Raw genomic sequence first — 12,215 nt, 5'->3', positions numbered from 1 at the left:
TTCTTACCATAAGAAATAAACGATACTGGTGTGGTATAGAAATGAAGGATCTAACAGTTCAGATAACTCTTTCTTGCTATTTACTGAAATACGAGGTATCAGTGATTATTATTCCTTAATAATTTTTATACAAGATTGAGCATACAATATTGATTATGCACTACTTTGATGTATCAAATAGTGCAAATTTTTCACAATCCAAAACTCCTTTATTTTGGGTAGTGGTGTGTTAGAGTTTGTATACTAGAAATCACCTTTCTAGTAATTGAATACTGTAAAAACTCTTATATTATTTTCCAAGGAATAAAACAAAATATTTTCATCATAATGTTGTTATGTTTTATATTTAATGGATGTTTATTGCATATTTAAATCTATAAGAGACTTAACCAAGTCTACGTCTTTGTTTTAATAGATCGGTTGTGAGCGATATCCACTTTAAGGTAACACGGTCAGTTCTGAACAAAGAAAAACAAGAATTTCACAACCCAGATAGGCCTAGACTACTTATCGTGAAAGGTTGCAATGTCAGTCTGCATATTTCCAAGCCTTACAGAAATAAGATGACATTGGTGTGGTAGAGCACTGAATGGATCTAACAACTAGACGAGTCTTTATGCTATATACTGAAAGATGAGGTCTTGATAATTATTTATTTCATAATAAATGTACGTTAGCACTGAGCATACGGTATTAATTACTCTATGAATAATAAATAAGCGTTTCTTGCTGGGTCCACTCTTAGAATTAAAAAGATGTTAATTAATTAAGTTCATAGCAGACATTAATTAATTAATGGACATTTCTACCTTAAGCGCGGGAAATGAACAACAAACAATGGAAACCCGAATTACTTGTAATTTCAGATTTGGATGAGCAGTGCAATATTATTTCTGCAGTGACTGCTAATAATACTCCAATATAAGCTTGTATTAAATTGTTGGTTCAATTTAATTAGTAAAAAGCTAATTGGAGGAGGCTATATCCAAAACTTCCATAGATCACTGACTGGGCCCAATATGTAACTTAATATAAATAGGAGAATAAAGGTGACAGAAAATACACTTAATTTTAATTGGAAATTTTCATCCCCCTCTCCCATATTGAAGAGGACGAGTTTTCTCCTTCAGTTCTCCTCCTTGAGATCGATTTCTGTCTTAGTATCCTGGTGAGATCAGTCCACACTTATATCAGCATACAGTTTGGGAACCAGTTAGAAGATCCGTAGTCTAGTACTCGACATCTTCACGAGGGGAAGTACCGAGCAATCTTCGATTCTTTAGAGAATCGCCGATGTATTATTCATAATCTATAGAAAAAGCATGTTTTAGTTTTCAATTATACTTAAAGATGATTTATTTCAAGTTATGAGTATGATACATGTGATAACTGCGCGAAAAGAATTTGTCTAAATAATTTGCTAAATAGATCAGAATTATTATGTAATTGATTTATGATGCACTTCCGCTGCCAACCCCTTCAATTCGTATCAGAGCCAGTCTTCGGCTCTGATTATTTGGATTTAAATTTTGCGAAATTAATGTATGCATGAGTTATTTGATTGCGAAGCATGTTCTAGTATTTAGTTGTTATTATTTTATGCATGATGAACTAAGAACAATCAAATCAAAGAACTTGAATTGTTCGAGCATACGAGACTTGTGATCCATCGGCGCTCGCGCTGAGACGGATCGCGCTATGTGTATTCGAAGCAGGGATGTCAAAACAGTGGGAGCATGGGACGACGATCACGGGCGACGCGTATATGAGCGAGGGCTCGTACGTGCCGCCGACCGAGACTGCGAGCCATACGCGGATCCCGGAATTGGGTCGACGATGGGGCTGGTGTGGTACGGCGGCTCGTCCGAGAACCTGCCAAGACACCACGAGCTACCGCCCCGAACCGTAGGCGGAAGATCCCCGAGAGTTGCATTCGGTGCTGGCCGAGAGCACCGTGCCCTGGCGCGGGTGATATGGATCCATGTAATTCATGATCCATTAACCCAAGAATTATACCCTTGATGATATTTGATCTACCAATTTTTTGTGAAATTATTTTCAATTTCCAAGGCAATCAAAGATAAAACAATAGATCCAACAAAAGCTATTGAATCTAAGCTAAAAGAAGGAAGATCAACAAAGATAATGTGGATTAAGAGATGAATGTCATTGATGGAATAAGCTAAGGCAGTTACACCATACTAACAAGCATCCATGGCCAAGTATTCAAGGAAAAGCACAATCCTCAAAGCATACCTCTACTTGATCCATGCTTCACTAAGAATTGATGGATTCCAGCAACCTAAAACTAGAAATTGGATAAGAAACCCTCTTCAAGAGGAACAAATCTCTCAAGCATCTAATTTCATCAAAAACTCTCCAGAAAAATGAGAAAATGGCCCACAAAATCTAGCCTCTGCATGAGCCACCCACCCTTACGGCATAGCCGTCCAAGAGCCACCTGTTAGGGTTTGTATACTAGAAATCATCTTCCGAGTGATTGAACACTGTAAAAACTCTAATTATTATTTTTCAATGAATGCAACAAATTATTTTTGTCATGATGTTGTTATGTTTTACATTTAATGGATGTTTATTGCATATTTAAATGTACAAGCGAACATAACAAAGTCTAAGTCTTTGTTTTAGTAGACCGGTTGTGGGCTGCGCTCAATTTAAGGTACGCGGTCAGTCCTGAACAAAGAAAAATAATAATTTCACAACCTAGATAGGCCTAGAATACCTATCGTGAAAGGTTGCAATGTCAGTCCGACTATTTCTAAGCCTTATTGGAATAAGATGACGTTGGTGTGGTATAGCACTGAATGGATCTAACAGCAAGACGAGTCTTTATGCTATCTACTGAAAGACGAGGTCTTGATAATTAATTTCATAATCAATGTACGTTAGCATTGAGCATACGATATTGAGCATCTACTACTTTGACTTACCAAAGGTGCGGGTTTTTCATCACCCAACGATCCAAGTATATTGGGTAGTGGTGATCATTATCTGGCGGTGCTAGGATTGCTATTATGTTGAATCTTGCGCGAGGAGAGTCTCGTTTGATAACATCCACAAGAGGAGCTCGAAACAAAGTTTTATTATTCGAAACCTAGCTAGTTGGAGTTTTATTACTCTATGAATAATAAATAAGAGTTTCTTGCTAAGTCCACTCTTGGAGATTAAAATATGTTAATTAAGTCCATAGCAGGCATTGATTAATTAATGGATGTTTCTATCTTTAACACAGGAAATGAATTACACACACAAAAGGAAACCCGAAATACTTGTAATTTTGGATTTGGAAAGGCAGTGCAATATTACTTCTGTAGTGACTGCTTGTAATATTCCAGTATAAGCTTGTATTAAATTGTGGGTTCAATTTAATTAGTAAAAAGCTAATTGGGTGAGGCCATGTCCAAATTCTTCCTTAGATCCCTGTCTGGGCCCAATATGTGACTTAATATAAATAGGAGAATAAAGGACACAGAAAATACACTTTTTTCCTAATCATAATTTTCGTCCCTTTCTATCTAGAGAGAGAATAAAAAATTGCTCTCCTTCCGTGAGCAGTTTTTTGTCATCGTTATTTAAGTCCTAGTACACTGGTGAGATTTGCCCACACAAATATCAGTATACAGTCCGGGACACCAGCCAGAAGATCCAAGGTCGAGTTCTCAAGATCTTCACGTAGACAACACGCAAGCCATCTTCGATTCTCAAGTGAATCAATGAGGTAAATTGGCTAACTCCGTAGTACGCATGTTTTAGGGATATTTTGTGCTAAAGCATGTTTATAATTCAAGCTGCGAGCATGATACATGTGATAATTACGCAAATAGAGTTTGTCTGAATAATCTGCTAAATAGATCAGTTTTGTATGATCCGTAAGAACGCACGCTTCCGTTCTCAAACCCCTTCAATTGGTATCAGAGCCAGGTTTTGGCTCTGATTATTTGGATTTAAATTTCGCGAAATTCATGTATGCATGTGTTATTTGATTACGAAGCATGTTCTTGTTAGTTTTTGTTTAATTTTTATACATGTTGAACGAGAACTGCCGAATCAAACAACTTAAATTTTTTGATCACACGAGATGTGCGATCCGTCAGAGCTTGCACCGAGACGGATCGCACCACGCGCGATCGGGATTAGGGTTGTCGATTCAGGGGGAGCCAAGGGCTCATACGCGCCGCCGACCAAGACCGATCCCTAGGTGGCACCCATACCAAGGTCGACACCGAGGCTGGCGCGGTGCGGCTGTCCAACTGAGAACCCGCCAAGACACGTAGACACCGATAGCCCAAACCCTAGGCGAAAGGACCGAGTCAAAGCTCCTAACCAGTGGGTGAGACGTGCACGCCTAGTCGCGCGACGTGTGCCGCTGGAGAGGGAGCATCTTGTCTCAGATGTGTCGAGACAGGCGGTTGAGAGGAGGCGCGCCACCGTGCGCGCGCCTGGCCGAGACCCTCACGACAGCCGACGGCGCGGCTGGCTGAGACACTGCCACAAGCGACGTGCCACCCGACGTGACTGCGTAGGCCAAGATCAGCAGCGCCATGTGCGCGAGCCGCTGGCCGAGACGTGGTCATGGTCGACGCGTCGTGGTCCGACGACGAACTCATCGGATCTTCATCGTTCATCGTACGTGCAAACCTCATGCGATGAGATAACGACGAAAGATTATTTTAATGATTATTTCATTTTTAATTAAAAGAAATCATTAAAATATTATTATTTAATGGTAATAAAATCTTTTTGGAAGATTTCCCTAGATTTTAGGAATATTTTTATTATTATTCATATCTATGGAAATAAATAATATTATTTTATTCCTAGATGATATAGACAAGAATAATTTAATAGTTTCCTAATATTTATATATCTAGAATCCTAAACAGGATAGATATGTACGAATTCATTGAATAATAAAACTTCTCTTCCTAATCTTGAACATGGAAATAATTTGAATTTAATTTTTCATGTCTTAATAAGAATTAAATAACCTAATTATTTTAGATATATCTTATAGTAGACATGAATAAGAATTAGATTCTAGAACATTACTTTCCTAAAGTAAGATACCAATTATGAATAAAAGATTTAATTATCCAGCATATTAAATACCAACAGAATTTAATCAAGACTTAATTTGCCTCAACGCTAAGGATAATTAAATAAAAACCATAACCAAAATATCTAAGCTATAATTACGAACTCAACGTTTGTATATGGTCTCCATCAATTGGTCTACAATTTATGAAGTTTTTTTCTAATATTATCGCCACCTGCTCTGTGGGGGCAATAATCCTAAGAAATAGCAAGTTCATGAGGGAGGACTTCTCAAATATAAATAGTATGAACTAGAGTGTGATTTCCAATATTATCTCCACCTGCTATGTGGGGACAATAATCCTAAGAAACTACGAGATTCATAAGTTCACACATGTTTTATGGGATAGCTTGATCTTGTTAGCAGCACATGAGTATTGTTATAGGAGTGTGTTGTAGGAATGAGACTCTGTAATGCTAAATTCGGTGGTCTTGCTTATGAAACATTAGGCGGCCATGCCACTCTGTGGTCTCTAGATTTTTCGTCGGTGTTGTGACCAGTAAAATTGTAAAATTTCTATGCGTATTGACTTCCTCTGGAGGGTACAAAATTTTAATTTTACAGTTGTAAGATTTTGAAAAGTTTTATGGTTAATCTAATCAAACTTCTTACATAAGTTTATGATAAATGGTAAAATACTATGTTTTGCAATGCAAATCAAATCGTCAATATGTCGTTCAATCCTCTTTCTGCAATTCTTAAAGAAAACAAACTCGGCCAAAATTGCATAGAATGGAAGCAAAACTTGGATATCGTTCTTACAACAGAAGAGTACAACTTTGTACTCACAACCCCGCGACCTCCAGTGCCGTTGGCCAACGCAGCGGCAGGAGTCACAGATGCACACAGACGGTGGCATAAGGCGAATGAGATGGCTAAGTGCTATATGTTGGCATCTACTTCATCAGTGCTCAAGCATCAGCATTCATCCATGGAAACAGCCGCCGAAATGCAGAATCTCAAGAATCTCTTTGGTACTCAGAATCGAACGACAAAGTCTCAAGCCTTTCGGAGTATCATGTCGAAAACGATGAAGGAAGGCTCGTCTCTGAGGGACCACGTCCTCGAGATGATGGGCCACCTCAACCAGATTGAGGTCTTGGGAGGGACGATCGATCCCGAGTCCCAGGTGACTATTATCCTTGTCCTAGGTGACTATTATCCTTCAAAGTCTCCCCCCTAGCTTCCAATAGTTCAAGCTCAATTTTGAGATGAACAAAAGGAACTACACCTTGGCAGAGCTGTTGACTGAACTTCAGTCGGCAGAGGACCTTATGGTCCAAGCTAAGGCGGCCATGATAACTTCGGTGCCTCGTTCCTCTGGCTTCAAGCCTAGCAAAGGAAAAGGCAGACACCGAACTCAGAATCGGGCAAAGTGGCTAAGGGAAAGAAGAAAAAAAGGGCAAACAAGAAGCCCACGGGGAAGTGTTTCAAGTGTGGAGAAAAGGGGCATTGGAAGCCAGACTGTCCTAAAAAGGGTAAGGCTACAGGTATGACCAAGCTTTAGTCGTCGAGTCATGTTTGGCTTCGACATCTACTAGCACTTGGGTAATTGACACGAGAGCCACTGATCATATTTGTTCTGAACCTGACTTAATGCAGGTGACAAGACGGCTACATGATCGTGAGATCGAAGTCCAGGTGGGCGACGCTACAAAAGTGGCTGCCGTTGCAGTGGGAGACGTTTATTTGCGTTTTAATATTGATAGATTTTTGATTTTGAAGAATGTTTTGTTGATACTTTCTTTTAGAAGAAATTTAATTTCAGTTTCTAAATTAGTTTTTGATGGATATTCGATTTCTTTTAATGACAACTGCGTTATTAAGAAAGATGGCTCTTATATCTTTCGTGGTTTCATGGAAAACGATCTGTACACAATCACATCTACACAGTTTAATAATCGTAAATCAGAACTCAATACAACATCGAAAATTGCAAAGAAACGAAATGAACCTTCAAGTTCAATGAACGAAACGTACTTATGGCACCTTAGACTTGATCATGCTAAGATAGGAGGATCCATTCTCTTGTTCAACAAGATCTAATTAAAGGTCTAGAGGACGAACCTTTTCATAAGTGTGAGTCATCGAAGGCATTGGCGGTGAAACCGTTCGAGGGCCAAGTTGAAGGGACGGGAGTTCGACTCATTTAAGACCTCAACTCGCTTTCAGTATAAGTGGAAAAAATTTAGACGTGTGCACTACTGTTTTGTATACTCGAAAGCTGTTTTGAGTATAAATGGGAGATTGTTAGGGTTTGTATACTAGAAATCACCTTACGAGTGATTGAATACTGTAAAACACTAATTATTATTTTCTAATGAATGCAACAGATTATTTTTGTCATGATGTTGTTATGTTTTACATTTAATGGATGTTTATTGGTTATTTAAATGTACAAGCGAACATAACAAAGTCTAACTCTTTGTTTTAGTAGACCAGTTGTGGGCTGCGCTTAATTTAAGGTACGCGGTCAGTCCTGAACAAAGAAAAATAATAATATCACAACGTAGATAGGCCTAGACTACCTACGTGAAAGGTTGCAATTTCAGTCTGACTATTTCTAAGCCTTATCGGAATAGGATGACGTTGGTGTGGTATAGCACTAAATGGATCTAACAGCAAGACTAGTCTTTATGCAATCTACTGAAAGACGAGGTCTTGATAATTAATTCTTAATCAATGTAAGTTGGTTTTTCGTCAACCAACGATCCAGGTATATTAGGAAGTGGTGATCATTATGTGGCGGTGCTAGGATTGTTATTATGTTGAATCGTGCGCGAGGAGAGTCTCGTTTGATAACATCCACAATAGGCGCTCGAAACAAGGTTTTATTCTTTGAAACCTAGCTAGTTGGAGTTTTATTATTCTATGAATAGAAATAAGAGTTTCATGCTAAGTCCACTCTTGGAGATTAAAATATGTTAATTTATTAAGTCTATAGCAGGCATTGATTAATTAATGGATGTTTCTATCTTAACCACGGGAAATGAATTACACACACAAAAGGAAACCCAGAATACTTGTAATTTCGGATTTGGAAAGGCAGTGCAATATTACTTCTGTAGTGGCTCCTTGTAATATTCCAGTATAAGCTTGTATTAAATTGTGGATTCAATTTAATTAGTAAAAAGCTAATTGGGTGAGGCCATGTCCAAATTCTTCCTTAGATCCCTGACTGGGCCCAATATGTGACTTAATATAAATAGGAGAATAAAGGAGACAGAAAATACACTTTTTTCCTAATCATAATTTTCATCCCTCTCCATCTAGAGAGAGAATCGAAAATTGCTCTCCTTCCGTGAGCAGTTTTCTGTCTTCGTTATTTATGTCCTAGTACACTGGTGAGATTTGCCCACACAAATATCAGTCTACAGTCCGGGACAACAGTCAAAAGATCTGAGGTCGAGTTCTCAAGATCTTCACGTAGACAACACGCAAGCCATCTTCGATTCTCAAGTGAATCAATGAGGTAAATTGGCTAACTCCGTAGTACGCATGTTTTAGGGATATTTTGTGCTAAAGCATGTTTATAATTCAAGTTGCGAGCATGATACATGTGATAATTACGCGAATAGAGTTTGTTTGAATAATCTGCTAAATAGATCAGTTTTGTATGATCCGTAAGAACGCACGCTTCCGCTGCCAACCCCTTCATCACCCACCCAGGTGAACGTCGCTGCCTCAACAGTGCCTTCGGGTGACCATCCGGCCGGGTGGCATAGCCGTCCAAGAGCCACCCACTCGGGTGGATTCGGCTGACTCAAGTATGCCTTCAGGAGGCCACCCGACCGGGTGGAACTTTTCTGCAACGCGTGGCTTCCATAAAATAGTTATATCTCCCTCGCTTGGACTCTGATGGAGGCGTGGTACCCACGCGATGATCTTTCGAAGGCGAAGAGATTGGTGGAAGTTTTATATCTTTTGAACGCCATATATATAGACAAAATACATATTGAAGCCAGCTATATATACAAACTTTGATGCACGACTTCCATGATCGTATCATCCTCCCCTTCTTAGAAAGAATTTGTCCTCTATTCCTCGCCTCCTCGGGAGGTCCTCTCGTCCTTGGTATGTCTTCTCTCTTGTCCTTGGTCCCCAATAAATCCATGGCTCACGCCGAAGTGAAGACTTTTGACATCTAGCACCCATGGTCATATCATCCTCCCCTTCTTGGAAAGGATTTGCCCTTAAATCCGGGGTTCCTCACACCTATAAAATAGAACGAGAACAAACCAAATATCAAAGTACGACTATGAAGACTAAGACCACTAACGACTCCAATAGAAGTTACCACACCAAGACGGTGGACACGCTCTAACAATCTCAAAGCTAATACATAAACCCCTTAGCGAGAGTGAGTGAAGAGGACATTGCATGTTAATCTGTGAGACCCCTCTTTCTTAAAAAGTTGAAGTCAGTTTGAGTGAAGTGAGGACGATGGAAGAGCCCAAACCTTAGACTAACTGTGGAGCCCTCCAGAAAGTGAGTTAAAAGCCTAGAGTAGAACACTTTCTACTAAACACAAGAAACGTGGCTGCCACTTGATGCGTAGAGGGAAATGACATAAGGGAGTAAGGACCAAAGGCAATAGGAGAAGCCAATTGAGCCTATTTCGTTCGAACCAACTAAACTTGGGGCACCCCTTAGTTAGCAAAGTTGAGCCTACACAGAGTTGCCCTTCTTTCTGAACCACTAGCCTTCATGCCATGTGAACAAAGGGACATGAGTGGGAGCAACTCACCAACTGGGGTAGAATGTAGGTGAGTAACAAAGGGAATAGAGAGGAGACAAAGATAAAAGGAAAATAGGGCAGGAGGCATATGTAACCTGACCCAAAAAAATGAAGAAAAAAAAAGAGAGAAAAGAAAAAAGGAAAAAAGGAAGAAAAATAAGAAAAAGGGCAGGAGAAAAGTTGTAACCTGACCTGTAAAAAAAGAGGAAGAAAAGTTGCAGAAAAATTTAAAGTTGAGGTTTAGAGCAAAAAGATGAGAGTTAGTTGAATAAGGCAAAAATTGGCATGGGATAGCTTAGATGGGGGGTAAAACAACTGTAAAGAGAGGCTGCTCCTAATTTTTGTCCCTAAGTTCACATGTCCTTCACAGAATTTTGCTGATACTCCTTGAACTAAGAACCCCTAGGATTCTCACCTACACATCTTAAGGAACTTTTCTATGTCAGCAGAACTCAAGGCATCAGTGGTAAAGAAAAAATGAATGAGAGAATGGTCCTAACATTGCTGGTGAGGAATGAGTGACCAAGTGAATCAAACTACCCAAAACGAAGGGAGGAATTTGAGACTGCAAAATAATTAGAGTGACATTAAGCTTGTGGGGATGTTGGTAGAAGCTTAGGCCGTTTCAGACATAAAAATTTGACTGTTTAATGTTTTATGTTTGCTTATGTTAAGTCTAGTAGAGTAAGTATAGTTCGTTTTCAGGTGTCGGTCATGAGAACCATGCATGTAACTTGCCATTTTTGTTTTCTTGTTCTTTCATACTTGAGGACAAGCATGATGTAAGTGTGAGTAGTTTGATAGGGATCGTTTCAAGCATAGTTTGTTGGTAGTTATTTCACTAATTGGGGCGCCAAGGATGGAAAAAAAGTGTTTGTTTGAGTGTGCAGGAGCCAAAAAGTGCTAAAGCGGCCAAGAATAGAAGCGACTTGATCAACTCGGGAAAGAAGTGAAAACTAGCCAAAATTGGAGGCAAACTGGTCAAGTTGAGACAAGCTGAGCAAGCCGACCTAGAGAAGCACACCGAATGAAGACATGAGATGATGAGTAAGAAGAGAGAGAAAGATGAGATGCTCTTTTTGGCAAGGGGCATTAAGGCCAATCAGGAAGACTTTACCCTAGGAATTGGAGCCCATGCCGTCCTATAAATAGGGGAGGAAATGAAGCAAGGAGGGCATCATCACGCACCACGAATCACTATTCACTCGACATTCTCGTAGACACTAGGCCGTAGCGAGTATGGAGCAAGGAAGCTAGGAGCTGCTGGAGTCGACGTTCTACCATCAAATCCTTCTGTTCTTCCTCATCAAGCAAGAAGGGAGCTGAACCCTGGAAGAAGCATTTCACTGTTTGTGTTCTTCTTAGACCCCGAGGGGCTGAAGCATTTTGCTACTGTGTTTTTAGTTTTACTTTTCCAGATTACTGTTAAATCATAGTTGTTTAGATGTTTTCTTATTAGTTAACTCTTGTTATCTCCTGTTTGCTGATTCGATCTTGAATTTGAGTTGGAGTTTTGTGGTTTAAGTTGAGATTATCAAAGATCGATAATGAAATGAAGTTTTTGTTTGGAGTTGGTTCAGATCTGACGTGGTTCGAATTGATGTTTGTTGTTTCTAAGTTTGACTCTGCTTGATCACTGATTACTGGTTTAGTTTTGAGTTTAACGTTTGGATCTTGTCGATTCTGTTTATTTACGTCTGGATCTGAATTTTGAAATGTCAGTTGCATGGAGTTAGAGTCGTTTCATGTTGATATGCTTTCTGCATGTTCGAATTGCATGGATCCGTCTTGGATTTGTTTTCCAGTCTGTTTTTTATGAATGCCCTATTTGGACCTGCCATGGATGTTTCATGTTGTTTCATGTTGATATGCTTTCTGCTCTGCTTTAATTGATCATAGAAGAAGGCCGTAGGTAGTTAGACAACCGTCTCTGTCTGTTTTTTTTGGTAACAGCTTTTTGGTAGTGGGCAATTTCATTTCAATGGTCCCGATTATTTTACGCAGTCGTACTGTTTCTACTTGAGTTGATCCGTTTGTGGTGTGTTGTTTTTATCATGACTGGTTTAGTTGATCAAGTTAAGTCTGTGACTTGAGCAGTCCAGACCTTAGTAGTAATTTAACCCATATTAGTGCAGCGTGGCAGCAGCCAACCCCCAACATATCTCGAGCAGAACTCGACACGCCCCTGTCTCTGTGGGATTCGACCCTTAATTGTATTGTGGGTTAAGGTTTTGAAAGCCCGAGTCTCTAAGGTTGCACAAACAATGACTAGTCAGCATTCTCTTGATCCATTGCCTATTGTCTTGATCAAGTGTATGAAACCCCATTTGTTTAATTTTGTGCGCCAACTTGAGTACACTC

Source organism: Salvia splendens, chromosome 22 (genome assembly GCF_004379255.2).
Source record: "Salvia splendens isolate huo1 chromosome 22, SspV2, whole genome shotgun sequence".
NCBI lineage: Eukaryota > Viridiplantae > Streptophyta > Magnoliopsida > Lamiales > Lamiaceae > Salvia > Salvia splendens.
Note: the sequence above shows the minus strand (reverse complement) of the source record.